A 23,151-nucleotide genomic window follows, 5' to 3' on the forward strand; every position below is an offset into this window, starting at 1 on the left:
GATTTAGGAGTGCGACATACTACATTGAGAGAGCCTCAGGTGACCAGGTCATTATGAACCCAATCGTAAACATGCAGACTATAACTGATCAATAATTGTCGCATAAAATATTACATTTGTTGAACCCAGAGCTTTACCAACTCACGCCCAAACAATAGATGGATATGGCAAAAAAACTTAAATAACTAATTTGAGGATGTTCTAGTTTAAATTTTTCCTTGAAATAATTTGATCGATAATATTGGAAAAACAATATATGTAAAGCAATCAAAATGTCCATATCCAAAAGACTGAAAGAATATGAAGATGAAGTGTGGGTATACTGAAAAACTGCTCTTTTCCTCAAACCTACTCTTAAGGGCTGTAACAAATCATTCTCAAGCAGCCCACGGACAAGCAAAAATTCAATCAATCCACAGATGTACCAATAAATAAAAAAAATAAGACATAGAGAAAGGAATGGGCAAATTTAAAAAAAAAAAGATAAGAAAAAAACCAATTTAAAAATAAATAAATAAAATAAAATAACCCCAAAAAGTAGTTTTTAGAGTGCATGAGAACTTACCCTCTCAAGCTCATCCTGGATTTCGTGCAACTTTTCAATGGAGAGAACAAGCTCATTGTCTATGTACTCTTCCTCTTCCCCTTTTGATCTCCTGGACTTGTCCATCCTGCTCAGTCCTTCTAACCCAAAAGTCCTAAAAATCCAACTAAGTCGAAGGCGCAGGCAGAGTGGCAAAGAGGGAATGGTCCTAGCATTCATTATTACCTCCAAAAACGTTGCATGCTCCATTTGCGATCCTCAATGAAGAAAACTTCCAAAGCTTAAAATTTAGATCCTATCATTCATTATTACATCCAGAAATGTTGCACGCTCCATCCTGCCATCCTCGGTGAAGAAAAATTCAAATGAAATATTATCATTAAAATACCAAACAAGTTGTTGATTATTTTTAACTTCCACCTACAAAAGAGAATTTGCCAGTCCAGGAGATATGTTTTGAAATAGTACCATTGGTAGCAGTGTGTGTGTTGAGCTACCAGGCTACAATGGTGGCACCTAATTTACCGGGAACAAAACTTAGGAAAAGGACTCAAAATAGATGTGCATTTACATCCTATTAAACTATCAATATTTACAGTAAATAGAACTAATAACTCAACTATTTTCATATTTTGTGAACTGTACCTGTAGAGGTCCAGCAACTGCAAGACCAAAAGAGTTATTCCAAAGCTTCCAGCTGTAAAAAATTTAACCATCATGCCATATAAGTCTCCCATTGATCTGAAGGGCTTGACATATTGATGTTGCAAGTAAAACATGCAATGGAGGCCTGCACAAAGCATTAACCAAATATCACAAGTGGCTTTAATCAGGTTGACGCTTATCATAGTAAATACAATTCGCATCTAACAACAATAAAGCCAATTTTTTCCATTTGTTATTTACAAAATGAAATTGAATTGACTATCTAATACCCACCCAGAGCCTACTGCTCACTAATCTCTAGGGAGAAGTGCATTGCCTAAACCTATCAAATAACCAAGAAGATCTAGGACAAGAGGTGGAGTTGTTGCTATGGGTACTGCTTTTGATTGAACATTGGGACATTTGGTAGGTGAAACATTTGATTTCTGTCTCAGTGACTGATAATTCTTCATATGGAAGGTAACAATTTACTTGCAAGTTTGGAGGTAACAAGGTACAAGGTACATATGGAAAGACATATGGGAGGTAACCTGTACAAGCATAAAAAGTGCTTAGAAGAATATATGTGTGCTCAGACTTCTTACCAACATCAAGGAAATACTTAATTTCAAAAATAAATTCTTTAACGATCTTTGTACCTATTACTTACCACTTCAGATAGAAGTGTTGAGCAGGACAACTGCTGAAAAAACATATCATTATTAGATATACTATAAGAAAACTCTTTGAACTAAGCATAAAATATAATACTTATACTAGAAAATCCTATACAAATGCAAACATCTCAAACAGTGACAGATGAACTTAAGCCTTTTCATTGAAATAACTTACCACTTCTCTGGTATCCATTTTAGAAACCAAACTAAATCCCAAAACTTAGAAGTCTAGCCATTCTTGAACTTCTTTCCTTCTCATTCTCCAGCTCAAAATGGTGAGCCCCATGCTTGTGATCATAGGGCAGAATAGAAATGCAATCCAACAATCCAGATGATGCCATCAGCTGCAAATCCTTCTATGCTAAGTATTTATTGTAGCTTTTCTAGAGGACATAGAGCTTATACCATGCATAAGCATGATACAAATGACTTTCTAATATCTAAAATATCTTTGTTAACTTTGAATATTAGATTGTCGTCATTTGAGGTTTAGGAATATTCCTGACCATACACAAGGCCATGAATATCTTCTATAGAGTGAAAAGCTTCCTACATATCATATGCCATCTGTCATAAGAAATAGTAAAAGGAAAAATTATATTAAAAATAAAAATAATTTAGCTCACAGATTCTATAGTAAGTTCATGAAATTTCATTCAACCCAAAGCTTCCTCTGCAATAGGGTATTCTTCAATAATTAATTCCTACAAGATCAAATTATATCAACCTTCCAATCTAGAAAAATATAATCCTATATCTAATTCAATAGATAACATTTTATATTTCTAGCCCCCATTCGATAGTGATACCTTCTTAAAGTGTGCCAAAAATCTAGTCAACATGACATTATAACTATTTACATCATAGGCAATATGGGTAAACTCCCAACCAAAGATAAATGGTTTCTAGAATATGATCTTTCTACACATTTCCCTCATCCCATTTCACAATGGCAGCCAACAATCCAGATGATGCCATCAGCTACAAATCCTTCTATGCTAAGTATTTATTGTATCTTTTCTAGAGTATATAGAGCTTGTACCATGCATAAGAATTATATAAATGACTTTCTAATATCCAAAATATCTTTGTTAACTTTAAATAGCAAATTGTCATCATTTGAGGTTTAGGAATCTTCTTGACCATACGCAAGGCCATGAATATCTTCTATAGAGTGAAAAGGTTCCTATATATCATATGCCATCCATCATAAGAAATAGTATAAGGCAAAAATATATTAAAAATAAAAAATTTAGCTCACATATACTACAGTAGGTTCATCAAATTTCATTCAACCCAAAGCTTCGTCTGCAATAGGGTATTCTCCAATAATTAATTCCTACAAGCTCAAACTATATCAACCTTCCCATCTAGACAAATATAATCCTATACCTAATTCAATGGATAACATTTTAGATTTCTAGCCCCCATTCAATAATGATACCTTCTTAAAGGTGTGCCAAAAATCTACTCAACATGACATTATAACTATTTACATCATGGGCAATATGGATAAGCTCCCAACCAAAGATAAATGTGTTGTGCCTTTTTCCCATAAGCATTTATTAGCATACCCTTTTTAGTTGAGAGAAGATCCTTTGGATAGTGGGATACAATCTTTAGTTATTGTGAGGGCATCCAAAAATCACCCTTAGACAATTGACTGCTAGCATCTTTACAACAGTTTTTTCTCATTGACTTGATACTTGTCTCAGGGGAGTTCTCCTTGATGATCTTTTGCCCAACACTTTGCCTTAAGGTAAAAGTGTGTATACATTGTTGTATGTAATCTTGATCTTCAATATTATCAATACAAGAAGATACAGATCCACCAGTTGAATATGCAATAAGTGTGAAATTAGGTAGCTCAAACTGTTCACACTTTATGTTTTCATCGAAGTTGGCTGATGTTGCATGTTCTTCATCAGAACTTGTCCATACTGTTGTATTTTCTTTTTCTATAGTACAACTTTCATCCACACTGCCCCTTGAATGCGATTTCTCCTCATTCATTTCTTCAACCTTATCCTCATTATACATCATACTGGACAATCATAAATTCTAGTACAAAACAACCTCTGGATATTATTGGTGAATAATTGTAGTTAATGGGTTCTCATGTAACGATTCCCAATACCAATGGAACACCATATAATTTGAATCACTCAAGTAATGAATCTCAATTTAACAACATTATAATATAATTACATTCTTCCATAAATAGACATCAAGAATGCTTTGCCTTGTAGATTTCAGCACCCATGTATTTGATGGATTTATGGGAATGAAGGGAAATTGGAAAGCCAATGATCTCCTACAGTTATGTATGGCCTTGTCTAGTACCTATGGCCTCTTAGACAACCAAGATTGAGCTTAAACTCACCCCAGAAAATGAAAATAATGCTCAGGGGAGAGGGAAACGACTCTAATAAGTAGAAATCCATCCAAGAATGCTTAAGAACACTCCAGGTAAAGAGAGAGAAATTCTTAATAGTTGTACAAAAACCAAATTAGCAACTCGTTGAGGAAATGCAACATCTCCAGAACCGTGGCAGTTGATCTCTAACTCAACAAGAAAGTGGATTATGAGTAACTCAAAGTTGATGCATTTCATAGAGCATTAATAAATCAAGAGTTTCTAAATGATGCTAATAGAAATTCAATGGAGAGTTATTATTTTAGCCATGAGCACAAAGACAAGGAGCACATATAATATAACTAAGAAGTAAGAATGATGATAACTCATACACCATAAGTTTATTATATCTTTGGAACATATATTAGATGAGAGCCTAGCACATTGCCTTCATTGTCAAAAGAGAGATGTCCATGTGCAAATTAACCCTCGCTCCATGTGAGACTATTGCAGCATAGCTGCTATGGGAAAATGAAGGAATTGGTCATGGCAGTTAAACACTGAATTGAGCTAGTTTCAGTGTTGTCCAATTAGGGCTATTGCATCTTGTCACAGGCAAAGATTGTAGGACATTTCAACATTACAAAGGCAACAATCTAGGCATAGTCACTCTTTGCTTAGTTAAGTCAAAGCTCATGGAGAATGATATCTAGGTGCTTTAGCCTATATTTGACCTCTTTTGGGTAGCAACCAAGAAAGTAAAAAACCTCGAAGTCTGTAATCCAACGGGAGAAGAAAAATAGAGGATAAAAAGAAGTCTACAACACTTGAAGAAACCTAAGTATGTGACTAAGCCGAATCTCAATCTAAAGCTATATATTTGCAGCAGGATCTGAATATCTGTGGTAAAGAGTCAAGGGTTTGTTGTAGTAGCCGAAGATCAGTAATAGAAGGCAAAGAGTCTGTAATTAGAAGTCAACCTATTATAATAAGAGACTAAACTTGTAATAAGGACAGAAATTCAGAAGCTGCTTCTGACTTTGACTAGGCATAGACTCAACTATTGAACTTGACTTAAAGAGGAGGGTTGACTTGGAGGGACTCTTTGGTCTTGAGTTGGATATCTCATTTTGAATAAATTAAATAAGAGGAGGATTTTTGGGTTTTCCCTTATTGAGAGGTTTTTCCCTGCATTAAAATCCTCAATCTTTGTGTCTCGTACTTCTTTGTGTTCTTGGAAGAACAATTTGTGTAATTACTTGATGAAAGAGAAATATTAACTAACAAAGAAAAGAATACTTATATAGGAGTTTACTTCCAACTATGAAGGAATACAATGAGGACATAAAATTTGTAAATATTAAACTAGGCCATTGCACCTCCACAAACCTAACTCATTAAGCCATAAACTAGAAACCTTCTGTGGAACTCCAAAAAAAATGAATTAGAATGAATTATCAACCAGAATCAAGGGCCTTTACACTTTACATTTGACAATCTATTGCAGTATGAATATTGAGGTCACAACTATTCACTTATATTGCACTGTTGTAAGAAAGGATGATCATATTTTATATATTTTGTCTAGTAAGGCTTGCACTTCATCATTGCCGGCTCTAGCCAAGGTTTCGTGTTCCCATTGTAATGAACAACAGTTGCATTGTCAATATCTGAACAGTTCACACTAGGATTATATCCTAAACCCAGCATATGCCAAGACTTGTCGAAGGGATGGGTCAAGCCATAAAACGTTCAATCCAGGGGGTAGTGTTCCAAGCTTCCACAACACTCTATCCTCATTCTGACATACAATAAAATAAAAACTTAGAAATCGAACAAAGAAAAACCCATTAAGTTTTCTAGCTAATTAGATTAGATTTACTTCAAATACTTTAAAGTAAGCATCGCAGGAATTAACATAAATAAACCACACTACATGCTTACCATGTTCTACCACTTGTGATATATTCCAGTTATATCTTGTTCCTCCCATTCTTTGAGATCAAATACATTCATCCCATATTCCCAACCACTCAACCATTAACCTTTCAATGAAGATCTACTGACCACAAGGGCATCAAATCTTTCTGCACCACAATATCATCATCCAAGAAAAGGATCTTGTCCATTTTGGGATAAACTTGTGGAAGATAGAAATGAAAATGATTTAGCATGGATAAATATTTTGAATTTATATATTTCAAATTGGAGGAACGTGCTGAGAGTGTAGTCGAGTGATCTGCCTTGAAATAATACTCTTTCATAGTTGCAGATTCAAGTTGGCGAAGCACAGGGGAATAGGAGGAATTGAGCCATTTAAAATCATCAACATTTTCTACGTGTATCATAGCTTTCCCTGGGGGGTTAAGTAAGAACCACATTTTCATGGCCCCAAAATTTAACTTGTCTGTGATGAGATGAAATACATGTTTCTCAGATTCCTACAAACACATGTAAATCACCTACAATGAGATCCAAATATTAAATGTAAAATGTAGCAAAACTATTGGACTTCCAAACTTTAGATTAATTTAAATTAATAACACTTCACCTTAGCATTCATGACAATTGAATTCACAACCATAGATGCAGCCAATACATTGTCAGAAAATAATGTATAGTGATAAAGAGTCAGAACCTCCAACTTGTCCTTTTAGGAAATTATCGCTTTTCAAGAGGAAGAAAGTAATAATCTATGGTCAATAACATGGACAAATAGTTCAGGCCCTTGGGAACAGACTTTGTTTCCACCTGACTTAAAAATTTACTTTGCTTTTCCAAGGTCCTTACTTGTCTGCAGAGTGAAGCATGGCTTGCAACTTCTTTGTTACTATCGCATAGCCATAAAATTGTTCTTTAGCCTTGGATGGACATGACCCATAGCCTTGATCTTCTCAGGTGCACTAAAACATTCATATCAATTACAGGGTCATGAAAAAGAGAATGAAAAGCAGAAAGATTGACACACAGATTGCAACTTTAAAAGAAACAAAGGATATGAACACCAAATGCAAATGGAAGCACTTACTACTCTTGATTTAGAAGCAGCCAATGCGAAAATCCAAGGGGTAGTGTTCCAAGCTTCCACAACACTCTATCCTCATTCTGACATACAATAAAAAAAAAACTTAGAAATCAAACAAAGAAAAACCCATTAAGTTTTCTAGCTAATTACTTCAGATATACTTCAAATACTTTAAAGTAAGCATCACAGGAATTAACATAAATAAACCACACTACACACTTACCATGTTCGGCCACTTGTGATATATTCCAGTTATATCTTGTTTCTTCCATTCTTTGAGATCAAATGCATTCATCCCATATGCCCAACCACAAGCATTAGGATCAAAGTGCCTAGCTATGTGTGGATTGGAAAAATTAAGGTATTTGTCAAACCGGCGAAATCTTTTTCCACAATTTTCCACTGAAACATTAACCTTTCCATGAAGATCTACTGACCACAACGGCGTCAAATCTTTCTGCACCACAATATCAACATCCCAGAAAAGGATCTTGTCCAGTTTGGGATAAACTTGTGGAAGATAGAAGCAAAGATGATTTAGCATGGATAAATATTTTGGATTTATATATTTCAAATTGGTGGAACGTGCTGAGAGTGTAGTCGAGTGAACTGCCTTGAAATAATACTCTTTCATAGCTGCAGATTTAAGTTGGCGAAGCATAGGGCAATAGGAGGAATTGAGCCATTTAAAATCATCAACATTTTCTACATGTATCGCAGCTTTCCTTGGGGAATTAAGTAAAAACCACATTTTCGTGGCCCCAAAATTTAACTTGTTTGTGACGAGATGAAATACATGTTTCTGAGGTTCCTCCAAACAAAAGTAAATCACCTACAATGAGATCCAAATATTAAATGTAAAATGCAGCAAAACTGATGGACTTCCAAACTTTAGAGTATTTTAAATTAATAACACTTCACCTTAGCATTCATGACAGTTGAATTCACAACCACAGATGCAGCCAATACATTGTCTTAAAATAATGCATAGTGATAAAGAGTTTGATCCTCCAACTTGTCCTTTTCAGGAAATTTCACTTTTCAAGGGAAGGCAAGTAATAATCCATGGTCAATCACATGGACAGATAATGCAGGCCCTTGGGAACAGTCTTTGCTGCCCGTTGAATTAAAAATGTACTTTGCTTTTTCAAGGTCCTTACTTGCTCGTCTGTAGACTGAAGCATGGCTCGCAACTTCTTTGTTACTATCGCACAATCATAAAATTCTTCTCTAGCCTTGGATAGGACATGACCCATGGCTTGATCTTCTTAGGTGCACTGAAACATTCATATCAATTATCGGCCATGAAAAAGAGAATGAAAAGAAGAAAGATTGACACAAAGACTGCAACTTTAAAAGAAACAAAGGATATGAACACTGTTATCACTCAGGTTGTCCCTGAAGGTTAAGAAAGGGATACGGCCGAGGTAACCACAAACCAACTTTGGACTGCAGGTTCTAGCCAACCTGCAATCAGAGAGGGCTCTCTCTTTTAGATTTAACTTTGTTTGAAAGGATTTTAGGCTAGGTCTTGGGTCCAGAGGGTTTTTTGTTTTTTTTGGTGGGAAAATTGACACTTTCAGGTAGAGAGGCAGAGTATAGTCTGAATGTTTCAAACCATTGGGCGTGGAGTCGAGGAGGGGAACTACTGGTGCATTTCCTTAATAAGAGTGAGGGAACATGGAGCAAGATAGCTGAGCTTGAAGCAACTTTCAGGTTTAAAGGATGAAATGAATGCTAAAGAAAGAGAGGAAGTTAAGAATCTCTCCAACAGATTAGCAGAGAAAGTAATACGGCGCTACCGAGGGGCAGTTAAGAATCCCTAGATAATTGGCAAACACCGGTGAATTGGGGTAAACATGAGCCAGAAGGAATTCAATATTCATAACCAATTCATTCAGAGGAAAACATCAAGAAACAGCAGAAATTGAGCATAGAGAGTATTTAAACTAATTCTAGGCTATTCTTTTTCCCTGCTATTTAGATAATGGCAAACACATAAACAGAGATAAGAGGCACTTATTGCTTCAGGCCGTAGCACAAGAATTCCATCTTCAGTCTCCAAAGCATTTATCAACAACAGACAGTTCGCTCTCCAAGCTTTCGGCAATCTTTGATTACAGAAAAATTCAGGTGTACACAGCGAGTCTCTAGTGAAGAATTCTCAATTTACCAACCCTTAAAACTATACAGAGGGTGGTATATATAGGGAAAAACTTTCTATCTACTGCTTTTATTACATCTTGACCTAATCAGGTCATAAAAAATAATTTATTGACCTACTCCTATCTGAAATAAATGCATGAAAATTCTCAGGCTGCGCTGGGGGCGGCCGTAAAAAAAATTGAATAAATGATGTAGTCCTGGGTGCCTTGGTGCAACGTCTTCTGAAATAAATATGCATGGGTTTCTGCTTCCTTGTTGTCATGGTGCTTTGAATGCCTTAATGGTGATTTGAAGGCAAGGATGGGCTGATGCTTGTTGATTTGACTTTCTGGGGGCTTCATCAATGTTCAGGTGCTTCGAGCCCCTAAACAAATCTTTGCTGATACTCTTTGGCGTCTTTTCTTCTACTGATACTCTTTGACAAAATCTGGACTGCTGATCTGATGTGCTGCGGGTCTAATCACCAGTAAATGGCCGTTGTTCGGCCTCTGTATCATCTGGAATTGTCTTCTGCTCCTTTTGGTATGCTCTGTGAAGAAAACAGATCATTTTTGCGCCTTTTCAGGCTTCCTGGGGCCGCATGATGAGAAGATTCCCTAAAGATTCCCTGAAGATTCTCCATTTCGGCCTAAAAAATCTTGCGATGAGCGATTTGTGCTAGGCGCAAATCGCTCATCAAAAACTGCCTCAGAATTGGATTTCGGGGCTCCGAAGTGCGACTTTCGTGCCTTTGCGCCCAAAAAGTGCTGATGACGTCAGCATGATGTGACATTGTACGGTGGGTGACGTCAGCAGGGCGACGTGGTGGGATGACGTCAGCATGATGTCATCACGTACAGATGATGACGTGGGAGGTACGGTGGCAGGGACATGTGGCAATGACGTGGCAGGAGGCCACGCAGGCAGGTGACTCATCGGGTGACTGGACAAAGGGGTGACGTAAGCAGGGACTGGTGCAGGGGGTGACGGGGGATGTGACGTCACGGGTGGTAAGCGGTTTTGTGGCGCACCGCTTATGGGCAAAGGCGGTCTCGGGGGAGGGGGCTCCGCCACAGCCCAACGCTTGACGCGTGGCGGGAGTACGGCGGGAATACCGCCCATCTCCCGGATGCTAAAGCTCGGGCGCTTTGGAGATGGGACGGCCCGCTAGTCGTAGATCTGCGGGGCTGTGGATCGGACGGCTGGCGGTAAAGGAAATACGGCGGGGGAATATTCCAAGAATATTCCTTTTTTGATAATGCGTGCAGTGGGTTATGACTTAGGGAAAGCGGGTTTGGGGTTTTTTAAAATGGGCGCGATCAATATTTACAGCTGGGACTTAGGGTAAGGGGTAAAATATGGGTTAAAAGTGCACGGGTTTGGGATTTTATGCACAAAACTTTGGTTTGGGGATGAAATAGGGAGTTTTTGAGGGTTTTAGAGGGGTTTTAGGGCTAGGGAAGCGGTTACTAGCTGACCTGATGTCAGACTAGCTCCTTAATGACTCGGATGGGCTAAAGACAGCCCCAAATGGACTGTGATTTCCTGGACTTATAGGAAATATGGCTATATTGCCAGGGAGGGGTATTTACATAGGGGAGTTTTATATACATGATTTTAAAAGGGGAAGGGGAAAATTGTTAGGGAGTTATATAATAAAGTTAATAGTTAATGTGGAGATGCAAAGAGGGCACTAAGGTATGAGACCTTAGGCTTTGTTGGGGAAAAGAAGGCTCACAGATGATGAGTGAGAAGTCCTTGAGTGAAGCAGATCCTCACCAAGGCGAATGTCATGGAAATGATGAAACTGAGAGGCTCAAGCAAACCTTGACCCCTTGGGGGATGTTAGTAAGTGACTTGGGGGAAATGAAAAGAAGGGGAGGTTATTGAGTTCTAGCTTGAGTACCTCCTTTGAATGCAAAACTGCCTGATAACTATGATCTGAAAGGATAAGACATTGTGAGATACAAAATTGATCATCAATTATCATTCTGCCACCAAACAGCTACCTACCCAGTCTACTGTCCTAACATTTTTTCTTCTTTTTGTTTTGGGTGCACTTAGACTTGCAGACCCATGTTTGCAATTTTTTTTTTTTTTTTTTTTCTATCTAAATCTACACTTATTTCTGCCAGGGCCCAGATTAAACAGTTGGGTCCCTTAGTTTCTCTACCTATCTACAAATCTCCCAAGCTTAGACTGTTTGGACAGATATCATTCTCTATATTCTACAACAGGAAATTGAAACCTAGGGAGAACAGGATTAGACTGTTTGGACCTCCCTTTAAGAAATTCTTCAAAATTGGAACAACTCATCAAAATGGAATGTAGCAGTGGCATTTGGATCAGCACACTTCATGGCTTCTTCTTTGGTCTCTTCTGGAAATATGGAACACTCCAGCTTGCAAAGTATGACATATTTGGCATGTAAAAATGTCAATCATGAAAGATGATACCCTGTTGCAACAGGAGGCTAACAGTGGCTCCACTTGGGGATGGCTTTTCCTTGTGGAAAGTCAAGAACAGTAGGTCAGACTGCCTTGATCTTCTGTTTTTTGCTGTTAACTGTGAATTTCTTCTTTGTTCTGGCTGTTTTAGATATGAAACTTTGAACTATGAACCACTCCTCCTCAACAGAGCTTTCTGTGAGATGTACAGCAGCGCCTGCTTTCTTCTGCGCGCTTGATCTTTATGTACAATGCCTGATCAATTATGCTGATATAAACTGAAAGTTCTTGCTCTGTTTTGATGCTTTTGAGATTGAAGAATTTGCATCGGCTGCGTCCTTTCCAAATTTACTGCCATTCCTTAACAATCGGCCTGTTTACAAAAATTTAAACTGAGTGCTGATATATACAAATAATATTGTACAAAGATATTTACAGAACTTGCATTGTTTCAACAACAAGGATCGTGATAATGTTTCAACATCCTGCCATTCACCGGGCCTTCTTCAACGGTGTTGTTCTCCACAGATCTGAGAATATAGGTGTTGTTTCCTTGAACAACAGAAATTACAAATGGACCTTTCCATAGAAAGTCAAACTTGGCATGTTTGCCCTTGTCTTCTCTTCTTGAGTCCCACTTCAAAACTTTGTCACCAATACTAAAATCATCAGCTTTAGCTCTCTTATCAAACATATTTTTGAGCTTTTCTTGTAAGATTTGTGCTCTGTCATAGACTTGTTCTCTGGTTTGCTGAAGGTGAATTGTCTGATTAATTATTCTTTGAATGTCATTTGGTTCAGCCTGAATTTCCTGTAACAGCTTGATAGTAGGAATGCCCAGGGATGAAGGAAATCTAGCCTCCATGCCATATACCAGCTCATAAGGGCTCATTCCAATTGATCTTTTGCTTGAAAGTCTGTCTGCCCATAGGGCGTTCACCAGCTTTTTGTGCCAGTTTTTCTTGTTTTCTTCTAGCATTTTCTTTATGATGTTGATGAGGCTTTTGTTAGATGATTCGGCCAATCCATTACCTTGAGGATAATATGCTGTAGAGTGGCCCAGGGTGATATGAAACTTATGGCAGAAACTGATCATCTTTTTGGACCTAAAGGCAGCGCATTGTCAGTGATGATTTTCTCAGGGCAGCCAAATCTGGAAAGGATGTTGCATTCAAGGAATTGGATAATGATGGTATCATTGGCTTGTCTACACGGAATGGCTTCAACCCACTTGGTGAAATAATCGGTGGCTGTTAGGATCCATTTGTGCTGGAATGAGGAAGAGGGATGAATTTCTCCAATGAAGTCAAGACCCCATTGTTGAAAAGGTTTTTCGGTGGAGATGGGTTTAAGGGGCAGGGGCAACAATTTTCTCTTGCCTTCAAAAATTTGGCACTTGTGACATGCCGTGGAAAACTTTTTTACATCTGCAAAAAGAGTGGGCCAGTAGAAACCAGCCCTCAGGATTTTGTCTGCCGTGGACTTCCAGTAGAGATGTCCTCCACAATCACCTGTATGGAATTCTTGCATGACATTGTTAGTTTCATTCATGGTTAAACAATTTAACAATATACCTTCATGATTTCTCCAAAATAATGCACCATCTATAACACAAAATCTCAAAGCCTTCATTTTTAAGAATCTTTTCTTTTTTCTGGACAATCCTGGGGAGCACACAGGTTTAACAATACAAAGCAAATATCAGTGTACCAGGGGCATTGCAGAAATATTTCACTGATCTGTGGAGTTGCCAGCTCCGGTTCATTGTCCAGCTGGTTAATGTCTAAGGCTTGAAAGTTTGTTTCGGACATCAGCTTGGCTAAACCTTGTCCCTCTATCAGCTTGGTTGGTTTTATTTCAATGTCATATTCGAGGATACTTGCAATCCACTTACCTCTTTTGCCTTCTAATCCGTCCTGAGTCAATATATCTTTAACAGCAGCGTGTGGGACATAGGCAGTCACGTGTGAATATAAAATGTACACTCTGAAATCCTTGATGGCCTTAACAAGTGCGTAGGCCTGCTTTTCCATTATTGGGTACTTCAGAGGGGCGTCTCTTAAGGCTCAACTAAAAAAAGCAATTGGCTTTTCAGCTCCCTGCTCATCCTTTTGCAACAGGACAACAACGATTGTGTGGTCTGATGCGAACGAAAATATGATAAAATCCTTGTCAAACTGTGGACTGGTTAGAACAGGAGTTTGGGTTAATGCAGTTTTGATACTCTCGAATGGCTGCTTGGCCTCAAGGGACCATCTTACCTTGGAATCCTTCTTTAGCATGTTGCTTAACAGTCTTATTACTTCAGCTAAATTTGGAATAAATATTCTCAAAAAGTTAATTTTCCCAAGGAATGCTTGTAGCTCTTTTATGTTTCTCAGATGTGGAATTTGGAGGATGGCCTGTATTCTTTCAGGATCAATTCTGATCCCATCCTTTGATATAATGTGGCCAAGTAATTTTCCTTCTTCTAGGCCAAATAAGGACTTCTTTGGATTCAAGGAAATGCCATATTTCCTGCATGTCATGAAAATTTGTCTGAGATGCTTGAGATGTTCTTCATCAGATTTGGAAAATGGGGTTAAATCATCAAAGTACACGACTAGGAAGTCATGTAATTCTCTGGCAAATGCAATGTCCATTGCTCGTTGAAAGGTAGCACCAGCGTTTTTAAGTCCAAATGGCATATTTACATATTTAAATGCTCCCCAGGGTGTGGTAAAGGCAGTTTTGTCTTGGTCGTCTGGGTGAACAAGTATCTGGTTAAAACCTGAAAAACCATCTAGTAGGGAAATTCTAGATGCTCCCACTACTCTCTGCAATATGTGGTCCATTTTGGGCAGGGGATAGTGGTCTTTTAAGGAGACTTGATTTAAATTTCTGAGATCTACACAAAGTCTGATTTCACCTGTCTTTTTTCTTATAGGCACTAGGTTGGACACCCACTCAGAGAATCTGATAGGGGCTATAATGCTTGCTTCCCACATCCTTTTTACTTCTTTTTCAATCGGGGGAAGCACCACAGGGTTGATTCTTATCAATTTCTGTTTGAAGGGCTTCTGTTTGGGCTTCAATGGGATCGTGTGCTGAATCACTGATGTATCATAGGATTTCAAATCCTCATAGCTCCAAGCAAATACATCTTGAAATTCTTTGAATAAGTCAATGTACTTGGGCTTTTGATCAGGTGGCAAATTTTTGGACATTTTGATCATTTTTGGGTTCTCTGGTGTCCCAATGTTGTGTTCTTCAATTTCCGTGTTTATTGGTTGCAGTTTTGGTTTTCTGGGAACGTCATTAGAGTCAAACATGTCTTCTAGTGGAGTTAGTCCAGCAGGCAAAAAATTATCTTTCAAGTCAATGACCTCTGCCTCTGTTCTGTCTACTTCTTCTGCCTGTGTTTGTTTCAGTTGTTCAATGTTTTCATTGTCAAAAATGGTTGGCTTCAGAATCTGTTTGGCTGTTGCAGCGGTTAGAACTTGCTGACTTTCATTTCTCTGCTGTTCAAAATCTGTCATGGCATCCATGTCAATGTGAATATTTGAAAATTCATGCTCGAGGGTAAGGAAATTATTAATCTGGGCATCATTCTCGAATACTTGCCAATATCTGACATTATTTGGGATGGTGGGCCTATGTTTTATTTCGGCTGTGAAGTGATGATTCGAGCCAAAAGGGAGCTTGCATGTACTCGCGAAGGTGGCTAGGCTGTGTGCATGAATGTTGTGATTTCTGGAAATCTTGTCAAGCTTGAATTCACTGAATGCCTGGAGTATGTTAGTAGCAGCAGTTCTGTAGGCTCTCATTCTATTTTCATTGGTAACAAAATTACCTTTCATTTGTTGTATAACTAGATCAGAGTCACCTAAGATAGAAACTTTTACAACACCTAGAGTTTTCAGTAGTTTAAGGCCTAACAGCACAGCCTCATACTCTGCCATGTTATTTGTGCATTTGAAATTCAGTCTATAGGCATGTCCTTCTGCATGATTATCATGTGTATTGTGAATCCAGACACCTACCCCTGCTCCTAAATTGTTGACAGAACCATCAAACTCTAAGAACCATGTGATTTCTTGCTTGTTGACAATTCTAGGAGTGTCATCCGAATCAGGGTTGGGCAGATTTAAAATTTCTGTTTGGGGAGGTTCTTGTAACATGCTGGTTGCATTTACTGTTTTGACAATTTCTTTATTGTGGGCAAACGTTTCTTCATTGATGTGCACTTGTTGTTCTAGAGCCAAAGGCTCCTTATTAGTGGGCAGATTTGAATCATGATTGAATAAAATGAAAGAATCCATATCGGAAAGAATTGAATAAATGGGAAAATTTTCAGGCTTGCTTTCACTACTTACTACATATTTCATCAGCGTTTCTCTGTACAGTCTCTTTGGTTGCCCAAAGACTGAAATGGTAGCGTAGGAAAGGTCTAATTGAAGGGATCCTTGGAGCTTTGCTCCCCATGATCTCGAGAGGAGCATACCATACTTTGGTGGGATGTCAGCCACCACTACATCCATGAGGATGGTCTTGTTGGGATATTGGACTAAGGAGACACATAGATCTTTAATGAGGCCTAAACATTTCACTTGACTTGAGTCAAATGAGTATAAATCTTTGTAAGGTCTTGTGATGTCGAGATTCAGTTTTTCCATAACTGCTTTGGGCATAAGATTGTGCGATGCCCCTGAGTCAAACATAGCGTTGTGTAAAACTTTGTCATGTATATGCAGACTGACATAAAAGGGTGGGACAGGTCCTTGTGTTGACTTTCCATTAACTTCTGGTCCAAACAATAGTTCAGGGGAATCATCCAAAACATTTACATCATCTTTGTTTTCTGGGAGTTGAAGTGACCTTTGAATTTGTTGCCTATATACATTGTGTTTAGCCAATTCTGAAAGAGGAATGGCTATCTTGAGTTTTCCAATCTCTGTTTCTAAACTAAAAGGCTTCTCCAATGGAGTCTTAGTATTGGCATTGGCAGTTTTTTCCTTTTCATTTGAATTTTCAGCGACTTGCTCTTGTTTATCAGTGCTATGGGAAGTATTTGCTTGCGGTTTGGCAACTTCAGGAGTACTTTTTGGGATGCTGTTTGGATTTTCTTTTGAGAAAGGAGGAGACAAAGGCTGATCTTTGGAAGGCTGTATTTCTGTTATATCATCTACAGTCACTTTATGTGGGTTTGGGACAGTCATATCAGCTGGTTCTGTTACAACAGCTTTGTTTTTAATCTTGTTGGGCTGTTTACTTTCCTTTGTCTTTCTAGGCTCAGAGATGTCAATGGTCCTAGTTCTAAGCTTATATTGTTTGTGTACTTCATACACAGTAGTATCATAACCTTGTTTAAAATCAAAAGACTCACCAGATTTAGTCTGAAATTGATTGCAGTCATGCTCATTTTGGTCTTCTTGTGTCAGGAAAGTTTGATGCTCACCCTTTAGATCCATTAAATTCATATCATTGTCTTCTATGGGTTGACTAGAAGTAGATCCTTCTACGTAGTTATTTTGAAAAGGGGGTCTTATATCATGGTCTTGGTTAGACCTACCAGCATTTATGTTCTGCGTTCTCCTAAAATTGGGATTTTTTATGGGATTAGACTGCTGTCCTTCCCATGATGCCTTTCTCTCCACATTTTCTACCCTCTCTCCTAGTCTTTGCAGGCCATTGATGATAGCATCAAGCTTCTGGTCGAAGGCTGAGGGTTCTTCCTTAAAGGTGGTTCTCTTTTCCATTCGGGCTCTATTTCTTTTGGCAATTAAGTTGGCTTCTACCGTGACAGCAACCTTTTGCGCGCCTTCAAGGGTTTCAGGAGCTCTTTCTTTCAACTGATATGCCATATCAGGGTCAAAACCATCAGGAAATTTGTACAAGGCAAGGTCGGGTGGAGGCCTTAAATTCTGTGGTATCGCATTATATACATTGTTGAATCTTGCACAGTATTCTAAAACGGTCTCTTGAGGACCTCGTTTAATTGTATCATATTCAGCTAGTATGTGCAAGGGATCTTTCTTTTTCTCCCATCTGTTGGTAAAGGATAGGTAAAGCTCATCAGGAATGGTTATGGAATTTGCAGCAAGTGATCTGAACCAAGTTCTTACATCACCTGTTAGACTCTGGACAAAAATTCTCATTCTCACGCTGTCATCATCTATTTCGTAGTTTTCAAAATAGTCTTGCATCTTTTTGGCATGCTGAATGGCTGTGAAAGGACCAGTGGAATCAAAATATGAAATTCTCGATTGGTAATCTTGGGGTAAAGCCGCAGCGTTAGCAGGTAATTGCAGGGGTGCATATCTATTAGCCATATTGGCCGGTACAAGTGGAACAACGGGGATGACAGGGATAACAATAGTGGTAATGGGAATATGTGCAGTGAATGAAGGTGTTGAAGGAGTGCTATGAGATGTGGACGACGAACAAGGGGAAGCAGGGGTAGACCAGAATAAAACCTTGACAGGGGTTGGAACAGAGCTAGGGTAAGCTGTTTCAGGGATTTTATCAGCAAAATTTTCCTGTCTTTGTTGCTTCCTAAGGATTTTAGGGATTATGTTGGGGTTTTCAAAAACAGCTGGAGGATCTGGGTCTGGATTTGGCCTATTATATCGTGAACTTTTCTTGGGAGCCAGCTTCCGAACTTGTTTTTTTATTTATTTATTTTTTATTTTTACTTTTTGTATTCACAAGGGCCATATAAGATTTTGGAATGGCTGTGTATATCTTAAAACTAGCATGAAGATTGACTGAAGCAACTTTTATCTAAACCTATTAATGTAAAACAAAAACAGTTTCAAAGGCTTCATGGCTGACATTCAGGCTTCATCTGTAGTTTTAGGAAATATACAGCAATTAGAAAATTGATTTCTACAGGGGATTTTTAACCTTCTTCGTGAAAATTTGTAAAATTAACTGAGGAAAATCCCCAGTGGATTCGCGATTATGTTATCACTCAGGTTGTCCCTGAAGGTTAAGAAAGGGATACGGCCGAGGTAACCGCAAACCAACTTTGGACTGCAGGTTCTAGCCAACCTGCAATCAGAGAGGGCTCTCTCTTTTAGATTTAACTTTGTTTGAAAGGATTTTAGGCTAGGTCTTGGGTCCAAAGGGTTTTTTGTTTTGTTTTGGTGGGAAAATTGACACTTTCAGGTAGAGAGGCAGAGTATAGTCTGAATGTTTCAAACCATTGGGCGTGGAGTCGAGGAGGGGAACTACTGGTGCGTTTTCTTAATAACAGTGAGGGAACATGGAGCAAGATAGCTGAGCTTGAAGCAACTTTCAGGTTTAAAGGATGAAATGAATGATAAAGAAAGAGAGGCAGTTAAGAATCTCTCCAACAGATTAGCAGAGAAAGTAACAGGGCGCTACCTAGGGGCAGTTAAGAATCCCTAGATAATTGGCCAACACAGGTGAATTGGGGTAAACATGAGCCAGAAGGAATTCAATATTCATAACCAATTCATTCAGAGGAAAACATCAAGAAACAATAGAAATTGAGCATAGAGAGTATTTAAACTAATTCTAGGCTATTCTTTTTTCCTGCTATTTAGATAATGGCAAACACATAAACAGAGATAAGAGGCACTTATTGCTTCAGGCCGCAGAACAAGAATTCCATCTTCAGTCTCCAAAGCATTTATCAACAATAGACAGTTCACTCTCCAAGCTTTCGGAAATCTTTGATTACAGAAAAATTCAGGTATACACAGCGAGTCTCTAGTGAAGAATTCTCAATTTACCAACCCTTAAAACTATACATAGGGTGGTATATATAGGGCAAAACTTTCTATCTACTGCTTTTATTAAATCTTGACCTAATCAGGTCATAAAAAATAATTTATTGACATACTCCTATCTGAAATAAATGCATGAAAATTCTCAGGCTGCGCTGGGGGCGGCCGTAAAAAAAATTGAATAAATGATGTAGTCCTGGGTGCCTTGGTGCAATGTCTTCTGAAATAAATATGCATGGGTTTCTGCTTCCTTGCTGTCCTGGTGCTTTGAATGCCTTAATGGTGATTTGAAGGCAAGGATGGGATGATGCTTATTGATTTGACTTTCTGGGGGCTTCATCAATGTTCAGGTGCTTTGAGCCCCTAAACAAATCTTTGCTGATACTCTTTGGCGTCTTTTCTTCTACTGATACTCTTTGACAAAATCTGGACTGCTGATCTGATGTGCTGTGGGTCTAATCACCAGTAAATGGCCGCTGTTCGGCCTCTGTATCATCTGGAATTGTCCTTTTCTCCTTTTGGTATGCTCTGTGAAGAAAACGGATCATTTTTGCGCCTTTTCGGGCTTCTTGTGGCCGCATGATGAGAAGATTCCCTAAAGATTCCCTGAAGATTCTCCATTTCGGCCTAAAAAATCCTGCGATGTATCAAAAATTGCCTCAGAATTGGATTCCGGGGCTCCGAAGTGCGACTTTCGCGCCTTTGCGCCCAAAAAGTGCTGATGACGTCAGCATGATGTGACATTGTACGGCGGGTGGTTTCAGCATGACGTCAGCAGGGTGATGTGGCGGGATGACATCAGCATGATGTCATCACGTACGGATGATGACGTGGCAGGTACGGTGGCAGGGACACGTGGCAGTGATGTGGCAGGAGGCCACGCAGGCAGGTGACTCATCGGGTGACTAGACAAAGGGGTGACGTAAGTAGGGACTAGTGCAGGGGGTGACAGGGGATGTGACGTCATAGGTGGGAAGCGGTTTTGTGGCGCACCGCTTATGGCCAAAGGTGGTCTCGGGGGAGGGGGCTCCACCACAGCCCAACGCTTGACGCGTGGCGGGAGTACGGCGGGAATACCGCCCATCTCCCGGACGCTAAAGCTCGGGCGCTTTGGAGATGGGACGGCCCGCCAGTCATAGATCTGCAGGGCTGTGGATTGGACGGCTGGCGGTAAAGGAAATATGGCGGGGGAATATTCCAAGAATATTCCTTTTTTGATAATGCGCACGGTGGGTTATGACTAGGGAAAGCGGGTTTGGCGTTTTTTAAAACGGGCGCGATCAATCTTTACAGCTGGGACTTAGGGTAAGGGGTAAAATATGGGTTAAAAGTGCGCGGGTTTGGGATTTTATGCACAAAGCTTTGGTATGGGGATGAAATAGGGAGCTTTGAGGGTTTTAGAGGGGTTTTAGGGCTAGGGAAGCGGTTACTAGCTGACCTGATGTCAGACTAGCTCCTTAATGACTCGAATGGGCTAAAGACAGCCCCAGATGGACTGTGACTTCCTGAACTTATAGGAAATATGGCTATATTGCTAGGGAGGGGTATTTACATAGGGGAGTTTTATATACATGATTTTAATAGGGGAAGGGGAAAATTGTTAGGGAGTTATATAATAAAGTTAATAGTTAATATGGAGATGCAAAGAGGGTGCTAAGGTATGAGACCTTAGGCCTTGTTGGGGAAAAGAAGGCTCACAGATGATGAGTGAGCAGTCCTTGAGTGAAGCAGATCCTCACCAAGGTGAATGTCATGGAAATGATGAAACTGAGAGGCTCAAGCAGACCTTGACCCCTTGGGGGATGTTGGTAAGTGACTTGGGGGAAATGAAAATAAGGGGAGGTTAGTGAGTTCTAGCTTGAGTACCTCCTTTGAATGCAAAACTGCCTGATATCTATGATCTGAAAGGATAAGACATTGTGAGATAAGAAATTGATCATCAATTCTCATTCTGCCACCAAACAGCTACCTACCCAGTCTACTGTCCTAACATTTTTTCTTCTTTTTGTTTTGGGTGCACTTAGACTTGCAGACCCATGTTTGCAATTTTTTTTTTTTTCTTTTTTCTATCTAAATCTACACTTATTTCTGCCAGGGCCCAGATTAAACAGTTGGGTCCCTTAGTTTCTCTACCTATCTACAAATCTACCAAGCTAGACTGTTTGGACAGATATCATTCTCTATATTCTACAACAGGAAATTAAAACCTAGGGAGACCAGGATTAGACTGTTTGGACCTCCCTTTAAGAAATTCTTCAAAATTGGAACAACTCATCAAAATGGAATGCAGCAGTGGCATTTGGATCAGCGCACTTCATGGCTTCTTCTTTGGTCTCTTCTGGAAATATGGAACACTACAGCTTGCAAAGTATGACATATTTGGCATGTAAAAATGTCAATCATGAAAGATGATACCCTGTTGCAACAGGAGGCTAACAAACACCAAATGAAAATGGAAGCACTTACTACTCTTGATTTAGAAGCAACCAATGTGAAAATTATTACCTTTGAGGTAGATCAGAATTTGCATTAGCCTCACGCAATGTAAATTGACATTTTTTATATGAAGCATCAATTCATGGTATAAATCAAGATTATTCCTAGCCTGGGAAATGCTTGAATACACCCGAGCCATGATCAGTTGGTCTCGCATCACTCTAACAATGGAGTCAGAATTCGCGTTCTCATTCTCCCACCTCCCAATGTTCTATTTTCCCAGGACAACAGAATCTACCTCCTTGGAATGTTTAATTGCTACATTTTCAAGCTCAACTCGTTTTTCTTCATCCTTTTGAATCAGCTCTGTTGACCTTATCTCCCTCCTGTTTTGTCTCAATTGCTGTAAGCATTAAACTACTATAAATTAAATCTTACTATGCTAAAATCTAAGAAATATAAAATTTTCTATTGGAGAAGTAACATTCAAAAAGGATTTTGGAAAATAATATAACAATTCCTTTTTCCATGAGAACAAAAAGTAGCGATATAGTGCAGCAAAGAATTTTACCCTCCGCGAGACTTTTGTTGGACTTCCTTCAAGCTACAAATGGTCTTCATTACAACAACCATTGTCGTGGGAGTTTTACTAGACATTACCTTAGAGTAGGCTACCAACATCATAGAATAGTTAACCAGGGAAAATCAAAACTTACCATCAAGAGCATTCTCTTTGACATCTCGATGTTCACTTCCTATGTCATCCTCTTGAAACCTCATAAGAAGTTCTTTGTCATTCGATGTTTTTTTCTACACCTTGCAATTCATTTTATCCCCCTCAGGATTGTCCTTGCCCTCTTCATTGAAGATCACACCATCTTGTTCCGAATGTAACTTTTATGAGCTGTCTCCAGAAGTCGTTTGCCTCTGCTTGATGTACACCGTTAGAAATAGAGAAGCACCCCTGCCAATGTCAGTTTTCACTTCCTACTTAATACAACCCTACTCAACTACATAGATCATCATCACATATGTTTCCTTACATGTTCAGTAGAGAAAATAACCAAAATCTTCACCAATCGTACCTCAGAGTTAGTAATATCCCTTTGGTTTACTTTGGAGGACTTTTCTAATACCCGTGAG

At 39.0% G+C, this 23,151-nt stretch overlaps 1 pseudogene; it reads right to left on the bottom strand.

Moving 5' to 3' along the window:
- Positions 1-5,749: 5,749 nt before the first annotated feature.
- Positions 5,750-22,788, bottom strand: LOC149213130 (polygalacturonate 4-alpha-galacturonosyltransferase-like; annotated as a pseudogene).
- Positions 22,789-23,151: the final 363 nt, after the last annotated feature.

This window comes from Pinus tabuliformis, chromosome 1_1 (genome assembly GCF_031772625.1).
Source record: "Pinus tabuliformis cultivar Carrire ecotype Pingquan chromosome 1_1, CPIR1, whole genome shotgun sequence".
NCBI classification, from domain to species: Eukaryota; Viridiplantae; Streptophyta; class Pinopsida; order Pinales; family Pinaceae; genus Pinus; species Pinus tabuliformis.